Source organism: Nicotiana tabacum, chromosome 3, assembly GCF_000715075.1.
Source record: "Nicotiana tabacum cultivar K326 chromosome 3, ASM71507v2, whole genome shotgun sequence".
Lineage (NCBI taxonomy): Eukaryota > Viridiplantae > Streptophyta > Magnoliopsida > Solanales > Solanaceae > Nicotiana > Nicotiana tabacum.
Genome location: NC_134082.1, coordinates 209491928 through 209506953, shown reverse-complemented (window position 1 = coordinate 209506953; position 15026 = coordinate 209491928).

The following is a 15026-nucleotide window of genomic DNA, read 5'->3' as shown; positions in this document are numbered from 1 at the left end:
GCTTCAATCCATAAAGACTCTTATTCAATTTACACACCATGTGTTTCTTTCCATCTACTTCAAATCCTTCTGGCTGCTCTATATAAATCTTCTCTTCCAAATCTCCATGAAGAAATGCAGTTTTCACATCCAACTGCTCCACTTCAAGATCTAGGCTAGCTGCTAAGCTCAAAATTGTTCGAATAGAAGTCATTTTGACAACAGGTGAGGAAATTTAGTCAAAATTAATACCTTTCTTCTGTTCGAAGCCTTTAACCACCAATCGAGCTTTGTATCTGATCAGCTTGTCATTTCCATCTTTCTTGAGTTTAAAGACTCATTTGCATTTGATGGTGTTTTACCCTTTGGAAGTTCAACCAGCTTGTACGTGCCATTTTTCTGTAGAGATTCCATCTCTTCTTGCATGGATTTCATCCACTTGTTCTTTTCTGGATGGGACAACACCTCCTTAAGACTTTCTGGCTCCCCCTCATCACTGATGAGGACATACTCTGAGGAAGGGTGCATGCATGACTCTACCCTTTGCCTCTCTGATCTCCTCAGATTTTGAGGTTGTTCTTCTTCCTGAGTGGGGTGCTCCGCTTCCTCGATACCTTCATCAAGTTTCTCCCCCTGCTCAATAACCTCACCAGGTTGCTCCCCCTGCTTGGAAACCTCGTCGGTCGTACTTTCTACACTTGTGGGATTGTTAGAAGTAGAAGGAATAGTAACAAGGTTAGGAATTATACCATACTTCATCTTTTCTGACATATCAGCAGCAGTTCCAACTTCACTTTCTCGGAAGACTACATCTCTGCTTCGGATGACCTTCTTCTTTACAAGATCCCACAATCTATACCCGAACTCTTCATCTCCATATTCGATAAATATGTAAGGAACAAATTTATCATCCAGCTTTGTTCTCTGCTCTTTTGGTACATGTGCAAAATCTCTGCAATCGAACACCTTCAAATGCGAGTAGGACACCTCCTTGTTGGTCCAAACTCTCTCTGGGATGTCAAACGCCAACGGAACTGATGGGCTCCTATTGATCAGGTAACAGGCTGTCTGAACTGCTTTACCCCAAAATGACTTAGGCAGTTTAGCCATTCTAAGCAAGCTTCTCACCTTCTCCATAAAGGTGCGGTTGATCCTCTCGGCTACACCATTGTGTTGTGGGGTTCCAGGAACTGTCTTTTCATGTCTGATCCCATGACTTAAACAATACTCTTCAAATTTCCTTGAAGTGTACTCACCTCCTTTGTTACTTCAGAGACGCTTTAGCTTTCGACTCATTTCCCTTTCTACTAGAGCATAAAACTTTTGAAAAACTTGAAACACCTGATCTTTGGTTTTCAAAATATAAACCCATAATTTTCGTGAAACATCATCAATAAAAGTAACAAAATATTTGTTGTCGCCCATTGATGCAATTTTCATTGAGCCACAAACATCAGAATATACTAAATCAAGTATATTCAATTTTCTTTCAGACGATGTCTGAAATGAGACTCTATGCTACTTACCAAATAAATAGTAGTCACAAGGTTTTACCGTTGTACCTTTAGTATAAGGAATGAGTGATTTCTTGGCAAGAATATGCAATCCCTTCTCGCACATATGACCCATTCTTTTGTGCCACAAATCTGCAGAAATCTCATATTGCGTCGCGTTCAATTCACCTTGGCATATTTCTGCATCTGTCCTGTACAACGTGCTACGAGCAACTCCCTTTGCAATCACAATGATCCCTTAGTGAGTCTCCACTTTTGATTTGCAAAATAGTTCTCGTATCCATCTCGGTCTAAAGCAATTTCCGAGATCAAGTTCATCCGCAAATCAGGTACATGCCGCACATCCTTTAGAACCAATTTGCACCCGACATTTGTCTTGATACAAATGTCACCAATCCCCGCAATCGTTGAATAACTTGTGTTACCCATTCTCACTGTGCAGAAATCACCTGCTACATATCTGCAAAAAAAAGATATCTTACCGGTATGGCATGGTAAGATGCTGATGTGTCAACCACCCATTCCGACTCTAGACCTGACAGGTGCATGCATTCTTTTTCCTCCTTTATAAAGAGGACAACATTATCATTATTTTGCATCATGGCGGCTGTGTTGTCGTCATTCTTCTGGCCACTAGTTTCACCTTTGTCCTTCCTTGGATTTGGGCAATCTTTTTTGAAGTGACCTGGTTGATCGCAGTTGTATCAATTTCTGGCTCTTGATTTGGATCGGTTCTTTGACTTTCCACGAGCTCCGGATCTACCATAGTTGCTCGAATTCCTTTGATAACTCCTGCCTCTACCTTCTGTGATGAGAGTCTGTCCTTAATTTTCAGGCTTCTTTCTCATCTTTTCATTGAGTAAAAGAGCCGATGTGACATCTTTCAACTAAATAGTAGTCTTACCGTACACGATGGTTGTTGCCAAATTATCGTACGAAGATGGCAACGAGTTCAATAGCAAGAAGTCTTTATCTTCTTCCTAGATTTTCACTCCGAGGTTGGCAAGCTGTGTGATTAGTCCGTTAAACACATTTAAATATGACAAAAAATTCGTACTTTCACCCATGTGTAGGGCGTATAACTGCTTCTTTAGGTACAATTTATTTGTCAGCGTTTTGGACATGTATAGGCTTTCCAACCTTGTCCAAATTCCACGTGTAGTGTCTTCATCAATGATGTTATTTATCACATCATCTGATAAGTGCAACCTGATTGCACTAGCAACTCTTTCATCCAAGTCAGCCCAATCCTCAGCTTTCATAGTATCAGGCTTTTTGGCATCAGCATCTAGTACCTTGTGTAATCTTTGTTGGATGAGCAGATCCCTCATCCTTCTTTGCCATGTTGAGAAACCATTATCTCCGTTGAATTTTGCTACCTCGTACTTTACTCCAGACATTTTTATTTTTACCGAGTATAGTACTATCGGTAGTGAATAGTATTTTAATGAATGAGTATAACCTGTGCTCTGATACTAGTTGTTGGGAATAAACCCCCTACAAAAATAATATTCATGGTAATAAAAGCAGAATAAGAATGTAGCACCGAGATACTGTAATTAACAAGAATAAAAGAGTAACAACGACACCAAGATTTTTACGTGGAAAACCCTTTTGAATAAGAGAAAAAACCACGACCCTAAGAAGAGCAACTGATATCACTATAGCAAGGAATTTTACACTTTGTAGGTCCGAGTAAAATACTCAAAAGACCACTACAACACTCATAAGAAATAACCCTCTTTTGATATTCCCACTTTACTACAATATCTCCCACTCTCTATTTTTCTTACACACTATTTTCTTATACCCTGTCTGTGAAACCTCACTCTTTCTTTCTAACTCTCAGATATATTTTTCCTCTGAGATTGGTGTGTCAAAAATGAGAGCCGAATCTCTCCTTTATAGGTAGAACCTCACCTACTACGTTTGACATTTTTCTTCTGCACGCCTGCCATATTTGACAAATGCAGAAGGGAAACATGGGTTGCTAATCAAGGAAGAAAATTTTCTTCCTTGATTTATGGGATGGACCCCACAATAGCGCCCCCAACAAAAGGGACGTTAGTACTGTCGAATAGTACTAGTATGTAAAGCTAAACACCAATCTTAATAGATTGAAGAACGAAACAAAGAGAAAGCAGTCACGATGGACAATAAAAGCTTCAAACAAATATGAAAACATCAAGTAAGGATCATATAGTTCCCGATTCAATTTTTCATCTTATTAGGTTTATAATCTTAGTGCCATGTGCCATAATCCACAATGCCATCGTGTTCCTACACGGACTCCGATCTCGACCCGACCGGTTAGGTCATCTCATTTGAGACATCAACCATATTCATAATTTTAATCAATCCAACACAATTACCACCATGTGTGCGACATGGTATCCGACTACGGCTCGATCGGCTAGGTCATCTCACTTGAGACATCATCTTTTCAATCGTTCATCTCGATTCATATTTTCTTCTGATATTTCTTTACATGGCGCGAGTAGCCTCATTTATTAATGTCGTCATTGGCACTTGACCGTATCTTACAATTCGCGTTTTCCTTTTTATACATTCAAATAACATTATCATCCACATCAATAAGGCCTATCATATAAGACATTGCACACATAAGGGGAAAGCTTGGAAAATCCTAATCACACGGAGGCTTTTCATATAAATTAGCATAGCAGACTTTATTCGATTCTTGACGTGAATTTCTGACCCTTTCTCAACACATATTTCACATTTTAAACACATTCCAAATAGCATGATGATAGGGTAAATATTTAGAACAATTATTGAACGTAAATCTTTCAACACAGCACATTAGGGAAAACAATTCTAGTATGATCAATTTAGGGACTTACACCAATTACACAAATACCAGGAGTTTGATTCTAAGAAGAAGGGGGTTTAGCCATACATACCTCAATTGAGCTTTCCTTAATTCCTACAATGTTCCGGAATGTTCGCAACTTCAATCTATTTTAGTAATGTAGCACAATTGAACCCGTAATTAGGAAAATGATCATAATCCTAGCTCACTTGAGCATTTTATCAAACATTATGTGTTCATTAAGGTTTTATGATCATTTTATGGAAGATTACACCAATCCATTCCTCATTCTTCTCTATTTTTGATTTATAACTCCCCACATCTTCTAAGAACACATGCATGCAAGTAATCTCCTTCATCCCCATGAATCATCACACTAATGGCCCATTATAGCTATGTTTGGAATTAAGAGCTAGGGTGATGAAGTCTTACCTCTTACGATGAAGACTTAGATGCCTCACTTGAATATCTTCAAGGTTTTAAGTGATAATTGAAGAACAATTTGATGAAGATTAGACCCTCCCTCTAGGACTCTCTCTCTCTCTCTCTCTCTCTCTCTCTCTCTCACTTTAGAAATATCAGAAGATGTGTTCAAAATGGTCTAAAATGGGTGTTTTAACGGAATAGGGTCGGATTTAAAAATAAGAAAATAAGAGCCTCGATACAGATCTATGCGATCGCATAATGCTTCTGTGGTCCGCAAATGGGCCGCATAATTTGCCTCAACTCCTGGCATTTTTCTGCCTCGGTGTGCGACTAGTCTGCGATCTGCAAACCTATTCTGTAGCCGCATAATGCGCCGCAGAACTCCCACATACAAATCTCAAAGGCGAATATGTGATCAATATGCGGCCCGCGAAATGGGTATGCGATCGCATAATGGGGCCGCGAAATGACATCATCTAGGATGTTGCTAGCAAGAATGTGGGAAAGTTATGCAAGATCATAAGCGAGTTATCAAGTGTCACACGTACGCTTAGTTTATGTTTAAGGACGTGACAAAAGGCTATATAGAAGAAAATTATCAAACTAGAGAGAGAACGTGGTAGGTAGCTTTATTAGAACTCAAAAACTCTTGAATCTCTCTACATCTTAGCTACTTCTCCATAATTGAAATTATATAGTAGCATCCCTATTTATAATACTATAAATCAAATTTGACTAGACTAACAAAATCTATTCCAATATGAAATTGGTAAAGAAAAACATAACTAGACATGAATTAAATAAACTAGTAAATACTAAATCCTAGACGATATAAGAATACTAATTAATTAATCTTGGTTTAATTTCCAATATGTCCAAACACAACTTTAACTTTTAAAATTTATTTTTCAACACAATTTCAAAAACTCTTTTTTCAAGTTTCAATTAAATCCCCTATCTCTAAAGGGGCTTATGCACTCCACTCGCTGTCTACTAAACGAGCTTTAAAGCGAGCGAGCGAAGCCCTCAATTTAGTGGCTTCCCTCACCCTGCTCTTTCATTTGCGCTTAAGCTTCCCCGGTTTGTGCACGTTTTTACTATTTTGACTAGCGCCCGGCAAAGGAATGATTTTTTCCCAAAGCTGGTTTTCTTTATTTATGTCCAAACACAAGCTTAATCTTGGGTATAAAGTCGTCTAGGATGTATTTTACTTTTTATGTGAAATTATCCATCGCCATCAGAATTTAATCGAGCCCAATACAGATATTAAACACCAAATAATTAAGAAAAGAAAATCCCTCTAATCCCCAAAGGCTCCAGGCCTATGATAGCTTTCTCCAGCTATGCTATGCTACTATCTGCACACCGAGTTTGGTGGAATATATAAAGCTTAGAACTTTATTCTACTGAATAAGTCAAGACAGACTTATTCTCTTTTTTGTGTTTCCTCAAAGTTAACTAAATTAGTACTCCTATTAGTTTATAGTACTCCTAATAAATACAATATCTTTAGGTGAAAATAAAGAAGTCAAGAGTTTTATATAGAGGTTGGTTCATCTTTAAATAATTTCAATTAGGTGCAAATGACGAATTTCAAGAATTTTATATAGAGCACTACAAAACATAAGCACACATCTTTATTAGTTCAACAATTGTTCTTTCCTTCAACTCATTTTGGCAATCAATCGGTGATGCTTGAAATTTCATGAGTAGTTTTATTTAGTTTTACTTATATGCGTTTATTCTAGGGCGTCAACATGACTTTAATGTAAGAGCAATTTCATACCTTGACCTATATTCTTTTCACATCGTTATACGTAATCAATAATAAAATATTTGCAATTTTAAATTAAGATGATGAAATTATTAATCAATTGGAGAGAAAAAAGTCAAATAATTTGTATCTGAAAAAAACAATTCGGTTTTTAAGATGCTATAATCTGAATCACAGTACAGCAAGTTTTTATTTTAATAGCATTCTAAAACTGCCATTATATAGAAACGTTATCTACACAAACGTCTATATTAGGTATATTATATATTATGATTAGTGATAAATTGCGATGAGAATGTAGAAGGAAAATTATGCGACATAGTAAATATATATATTGTATCACTACTAAAAACTGCCAAAAAGCGTCCACAAAAACCGACCGAAATCGGTCGGAATCCAATAAAAATCGATCGATTTCCGACTCATTTCAATTGGTCGATAAAATAATGATCGCAAACGGGGAGCGACCGAAGTCGGTCGGTAACTGTCAACACAGTTTAACCAAATGTCTGACACAAATTAATTTTACGGACCGACCTCGGTCAGTATTGTTAAAAATATTTTTAAAATTATTTTTAAATTACCAACCGAATTGGTCGGAAATTTAATTATTCATTTTTAAAAAATTATTCAATTCCGATTGAAATCGGTCAGTATTGTCAAAATATAAAATTATACATTTTTATTTAAAATTGTTAATTCCGACCGAAATCGGTCGGTATTATTTAAATAATTAAATTTTAAAATCATAAATTCTGACCGAAGTCGGCCGTTAATTTGATTTTCTTGGAATTAATATGAACATTTCTGACCGAAGTTGGTCGGTTTTCTGTGTAACAACCCCTTTGGAAGGGTACTACTTAGGAAACAAATCTAATTTCCTACTTACAAAATATTAAAAGAGATATTAATAAAAATATTCAGAATAATTTTAGTAGCGGAAGTAGGCCCATGCGAAAAGGTTCAAAGTGCAATATATATATATTTTTTGAAAATACACCATAATTTTATTTTAGAAATATATTTTTTTTTTGAAAATACACCATAATTTTATTTTAAATGAAATACAATGTCAAAATATTAACATATGGTGATATAACCCTTCTTGATTAATCAACAGATTAAAGCAACTTCCTAACATATTTATACAATCATTCAAAATCACTACAAGTTTGTATTGTACATAAATTTCAAACTATCGGGTAAAAAAAAACTAGTTTTCTCCTTTTCTACATATTTACAAGACAAAGTGTAAATTCAGCATATTACAAGACTTGAGTTATTAAAACACCATAATACAATAAAATAGGCTACAAATTCAAGTTACAAGATTTTGGTCTTTAAAATCCAACAAGCCTCCAAATAACATAAGTGTGACATATATATATATATATATATATATATAGATAAGATCACACTGCATTAGGGACATGTACATGATGCATATGCACACAGAATACAATAAATTAAATTAAACAAGTATGCAAAAATTTATAAACTCCAAGTCATTTTCAAGAAAGGAAATAACAAAAACTACTAGGTACTATCACAACAAAACAAATCCTAAAATCACAAACTTGGCTCTGATACCAAAAAGATATATAGAAAATTCTAGTAGGTGTCTAGTATAAAAACGAGTTTAGAAACTTACCAAGAGGAGCAACTTGATCTTCACCAAAAACGAAATTTGTTTGTTGATTTAGTAGAAATCCATGATTTTTTTCATGAAACTTCAGATTTTCAAATTTCTACGGAGGAGAGATATAGAGAGAGATAGAGAGAATGAGGGATAGATAGAAAGAGAGAGATGGATTCTTTGTCTTGAAGAGTAGAAATAAAATGGTTACTCAACTACTAAATATTCTTAGATAAATACAAAAGGTTGGAAACCAAAACTTAATTATATATTATATTTAATAACAACTAGTCAAAATAATATTAAGTGTTACATATAGCAACATCATGAAACTTCATTGCCAATATTAACACAACCTAAAGTAAGAAATTTTCATATATTGACCATTTCACATTTAGGAAATGCAAAGTAAAATATTTCTTCGTTATAAAAATGTCCAATCAAGAATACAAATATTATAAAATATTTTGGTGTGTTACATTCTGGGTATTTTTTTTGCCAGAAAACAGTTGTTTTATAGTTGCACCACCTGCCAATAACCAATAATGGTAGCACTACACTTCTTCCATTCAACCAACAACAACAAGAACAATAACAACAACAACAATAACAACTATCAAAACTATATATATTAGCAAAATATTATCACCATCTCCACTAAACTATATTCGATTAAAACTTACCATAATTGAATTAAATTGTATTAATACAGCTTAATATAACTTGATATAATTTAATATAATTATGCGTGTGTGTGTGTTATATCATAGCATGTTGGATACAACGACTATATCAATTAAACTCGATAATTTACACTTACATACATATGACTAGCGTTGATGATTTATTCTAAACTGTTCATACTCGAATGCTTGATCGACGTGACTAAATAAGAAAACAAATCTTGGAGTTTAAGTGACGAGATGCTCTGGTATAATGAGTGACTAGATGCTCCAAGATGTGTACAGTCGGCACAGTCTTGAATGTTTTTTTCTCGATCACCTTATTAGTACTTTGCTTAGATACTTCATCGGTGGATCAATTGAAAATTCAATTATATTCGATTAAAACTTACTACAATTGAATTAAATTGTATTAATACAACTTAATATAATTGGATACAACTTAATATAATTGGATACAACTTAATATAATTGGATACAGATCCAATTATATTTAGTTGTTACTAAAACTAAAATATTAATATAGAAAGAACTATACACTTTATTTTTAAATGTGTTATAGTAAGATTTAATTGAATATAATTGAATTTTCAATTGAACCACTGATGAAGTATCCGAGCAAAGTACTAATAAGGTGATCGAGAACAAAACATTCAAGATGATGTGTGTGTTTGTGTGTGTATAAAAGTAATTTAAAAACACACACATATATCTATATCAATTAAGTATTAAATATTATTTATTTAAAAGCTATTTATATAAATTGACTAAAATAGACCGACTTCGGTCGGTATTTTCATTAAATTAATATTTCAAAAATTTTAAAATTAAATTTTCGACTGAATTCGGTCGAAAAAATTTAATTAAACCTTATTTCAATTGGTGAATATATATATATATAATATAATATAATTTTTGTTATATTAATAAACCAATTGCCTTGGGCGAAAGAATAATTTCAAATATACCGACCAATTTCGTTCGGATATTTGAAAATTTTTAATTAAAAATTATTTTGGTAGATAATATGCAAGTATGACCAGGTCTTGGTCAAGATTGACCAGTTTCCAACCGAAATCGGTCGGAATTCTATATCTTTATTGTGGGACTAATATTTCCGTTGTTAGAAATTTTTTCTTTGACTTGTGTGACCAATTTACTTATTTTCCGACCTATTTCGATCGGGTTTTTCTTTTCGACCGATTTCAGTCGGTATTCTGTGCACGGATTTTACTAGTTTTCTAGTAGTGTATTTATCATTCGTAACTATACTTTCAAAAAATTATCATTCGTAGCTATATTTGAATTTTTTAGCAAATCCACATGTAGTACTGAAACAAGAAATCAATTGTTTTGATTTGAAACAAGAAATCAATTATTTTGAACTGAAACAAGAGAGCAACAAGCTTTCGTAGCTCAGTTAATATTCTATTTTTCTATATTTTTGTGTTTCGTCTTGGTTGTATTTGTTCGCACAACGAATACAATTAACATAAGTTATATTCGTTGCGCGTCTATAACATAAGTTATATTCGGTTAATAAATGATAATTAGGCAAACTATAGTTCCGTTTCGTAATTACACTCTTTAACTGTAATGTTTTAGGAAAATTTCTCTATATCGAATGTTATCTATGTTGTGCATGTGAATGAATCTTTGTCCTTGTTATAAATATATTATATTATGGATGTTCATTTAGTACTCCATTGTAAATAAGCTTCCTGAAGAAGCTTATCCATATGGGACTCCACCGTAAATATGTTTATCTATTTAGTACTATATTGGAAATAAGTTTCCTGAAGAAGCTTATCACTTCGGTACCCGGTTATGGATAAACATTACCCCCAGTATAAGTTTATCCATACCGGGTATAATAGGCTTATCTTTTCAGTACCCAGTTATGGATAAACATTACCCCCGGTAAAGATTATCCATACCGGGTATAATAAGCTTATCCATTCAGTACTCCGTTATGGATAAATATTGCTCTCAGTAGAAGATTATCCATATCTGGTATAGCACAGCTTACACAGCAGTTTGTAGTAGCAGCTTACACAGCAGCTTATAGTAGCTTACACTGCAGCTTGTAGTAGCAGCTTACACAGCAGCTTGTAGTAGCAGCTTACGGAGCAGCTTCCTTTCTTCTATAAATAGAAGAGATTTCAGTTCATTATGTACATCAGTTTGAATTCGAATAATATATCAGTTTCTCTATATACTTGTCTTTACTTTATAGTCTTTATTTTATAACACGTTATCAGCACGAAGCTCTACCATCTCGAGCAAATATTTTGAAAGTATCTGAGGTAAGAACTTTCTTTTCCTAAATAATGTCAAATCTTTCTAAACATGAATTTGTAGCCCTGGATATATCGGGCAAAAGCTACATGTCTTGGGTACTTGATGCTGAAATTCATCTTGATGCGATGGGTCTGGCAGACACCATCAAGGATAAAAACCAGGCATCAAACCAAGACCGTGCCAAAGTAATGATATTCCTACGCCATCACCTTGATGAGGGCCTGAAAATGGAATATCTCACTATTAAAGATCCAGTCATACTGTGGAATAATTTGAAAGATAGATATGACCACCTGAAGATGGTCATTCTTCCACAGGCACGTTATGATTGGACTCATCTAAGGCTACAAGATTTTAAATCTATCAGTGAGTATAATTCTGCTATGTTCAGAATTATTTCCCAATTAAAATTATGTGGTGATAATATTACTGATCATGATATGTTGGAGAAAACTTTCACCACTTTTCATGCCTCGAATATGCTCCTGCAGCAGCAATATCGAGAGATGGGATTTAAAAAGTATTCTGAACTTATCTCACATCTTCTTATAGCAGAGCAACATAATGGGCTATTAATTAAAAATCATGAAAGCCGACCTATTGGTTCTTGTCCATTCCCTGAAGTGAATGAGACGAACTTCCACCAAGCTAAACGTGGAAGAGGTCATGGCCCCAGTCGTGGTCATGGCCGTGGTCGGGGAAGAAACCCCAATCATGGTAATAATAATGCACCAAAGAAGCCTCCTCACCACCAGCAGTGGAAAAGGAAGGAACAAAAGCATGAAGCGGTGCAAGCGCCAAATGCAGAAAATGCATGCTATAGATGTGGAGGAAAAGGGCACTGGTCACGTACTTGTCGTACGCCAAAGCATTTGGTTGAGCTTTATCAAGCCTCCCTGAAGAAGACAGAGAAAAATGCTGAAGCAAATTTTATTTCTGAAGATAATTTAGACTTCATGCATTTGGATGTAGCTGATTACTTTGCACTCCCAGAAGGAGAAATAAGTCATGTAATCGGTAGTGAATCTGTAGAAATGTAAATATTTTAATTTGTGTTGTTTGTAATAAATAGTATGGTTATGTAATTATTGTACATAAATAAAAGTTATGTTTTGATAATGATATTTACTATAATATATTTTATTTATGTTATTTTGAAGAATATGGATAACCCTCAAATTATGTTTGGATCAAAGACAAATCATGAAGATATGTGTGTTATTGATAGTGGAACAACACATGCCATATTCAACGATCAGAAATACTTTTCTTATTTGCATAAGGAAAAAGCAAATGTTTCAACAATTTCTGGTAATATAAGTTTGATTGAAGGCTCCGGAAGAGCCATAATATTTTTGTCTAAGGGAACAAAACTTATTATAGACAATGCATTATTCTCCTCCAAGTCCCGAAGAAACTTGTTGAGTTTTATAGATATCCGCCGAAATGGGTATCATGTAGAGACAATAGATGAAATGAACAGGGAATATCTTTGTATTACAAAGAATATTTCTGGCCAGAAATGCATTGTATAAAAGTTACCAACTTTATCTTCTGGCTTATACTATTCAAAAATTAGTACAATTGAAGCACACTCTATCGTAAACCAGAAGTTTACGGATTCAAATACTTTTGTGCTTTGGCATGGCCGTTTGGGCCATCCCGGATCAATAATGATGAGACGAATTACTGAAAATTCGAGTGGGCATCCATTAAAGAACCTGAAGATTCTTACAAATGACGAATTTTCTTGTGATGCTTGTTATCAAGGAAAAATGATCACTAGACCATCACCAATGAAGGTTGATATTGAATCCCCTGCCTTTTTAGAGCGTATACATGGGGATATATGTGGACCTATTCACCCACCAAGTGGGTTGTTTAGATATTTTATGGTCCTAATAGATGCATCTTCAAGATGGTCTCATGTGTGTCTACTATCATCTCGCAACCTGGCGTTTGCAAAGCTATTAGCCCAAATAATTCGATTAAGGGCACAATTCCCAGATTATCCTATAAAGGCTATTCGCCTTGATAATGCTGGAGAATTCTCATCTCAAGCTTTTGATGATTATTGTTTATCCGTTGGGATAAAAGTTGAACATCCTGTAGCTTATGTTCATACTCAAAATGGCCTTGCAGAGTCATTTATTAAACGCTTGCAATTGATAGCAAGACCACTACTTATGAAAAAAAAATTGCCCACTACTGTTTGGGGCCATGCTATCTTGCATGCAGCATCACTTATCCGTCTTAGACCGACACATTATAATAAATATTCTCCGTCACAATTAGTTTTTGGTCATGAACCAAATATTGCCCATCTACGAATTTTCGGATGTGCTGTATATGTGCCAGTAGCACCACCACAACGTAGTAAGATGGGACCACAGAGAAGGATAGGAATATATGTTGGGTTTGAATCACCCTCTATTATTCGCTATCTTGAACCATTGACAGAAGATTTATTTACTGCTCGATTTGCAGATTGTCGGTTTGATGAAACAAATTTCCCACAATTAGGGGGAGAGAAAAAGGAAATCAAAAGAGAAATTGTGTGGAAAGTTTCATCATTATCTCATTTTGATCCCCGTACCCCTATATGTAATCAGGAGGTCCAGAAGATCATCCATTTACAGAATATAGCAAATCAAATGCCAGACGCATTTACTGATTTGAAAAGGATAACTAAGTCACATATCCCAGCAGAGAATGTGCCTATCCGAATTGATGTCCCAATGGGACCATCTACTAGCATGAGAGCTAGTGAACCTAAAGCACGCCTGAAGCGTGGTAGGCCTTTGGGTTCTAAGGATCGAAATCCTCGAAAAAGAAAATCGACAAATGATCAAAACGATACTATGAAGGGATCCCCTGAAGAGACCCAAAATCTGATTAGTTCTGAGATTCCTGAAGAAATCAATGAACCTAAAGCTCAAGTGAGTGAGGAACTTTTAATAAGTTCGAACGGTGATGGGATTAATTTAAATCGATTTGAAATAGTGGTGGATAATATTTTTGCATATAATGTTGCACTTAATATTATGCAAGATAGTGAGGATCTTGAACCTCGATCTGTCGAAGAATGTCGACAAAGATTTGATTGGCCAAAATGGCAAGAGGCAATTCAATCGGAATTGAAGTCACTTGCTAAAAGAGAGGTCTTTGGACCAGTAGTCCAAACACCTGCTGGTATAAAATCAGTTGGTCATAAATGGGTTTTTGTGCGAAAAAGGAATGATAAAAATGAAGTTGAAAGATACAAAGCTCGCCTTGTTGCACAAGGATTCTCACAACGACCTGGAGTCGATTTTGATGAAACATATTCACCTGTTATGGATGCCATAACATTTCGATATCTCATCAGTTTAGCACTACATGAAAAGCTTGAAATACATCTAATGGATGTAGTTACAGCTTATCTGTACGGTTCACTTGATAATGAAATTTATATGAAAATTCCTGAAGGATTTAAAATGCCTGAAGCAAAATCTCAGGAAATGTATTCAATCAGATTACAAAGATCTTTGTACGGTTTAAAGCAATCTGGGCGCATGTGGTATAATCGCCTTAGTGAATATTTGCTGAAAGAAGGTTACATAAATGATGTTATTTGTCCATGTATTTTTATAAAGAAAATGGCATCAGAATTTGTTATACTTGCTGTTTATATTGATGACATAAATCTTGTTGGAACTCCAGAAGAGCTCCAAAAGGCAATTGAATATCTTAAGAAAGAATTTGAGATGAAAGATCTTGGAAAGACAAAACTTTGTCTTGGTCTGCAAATTGAACATTTAGCAGACGGGATCTTTATCCATCAATCTGCCTATACAGAAAGGGTCTTAAAACGCTTTTACATGGACAAAGCGCACCCATT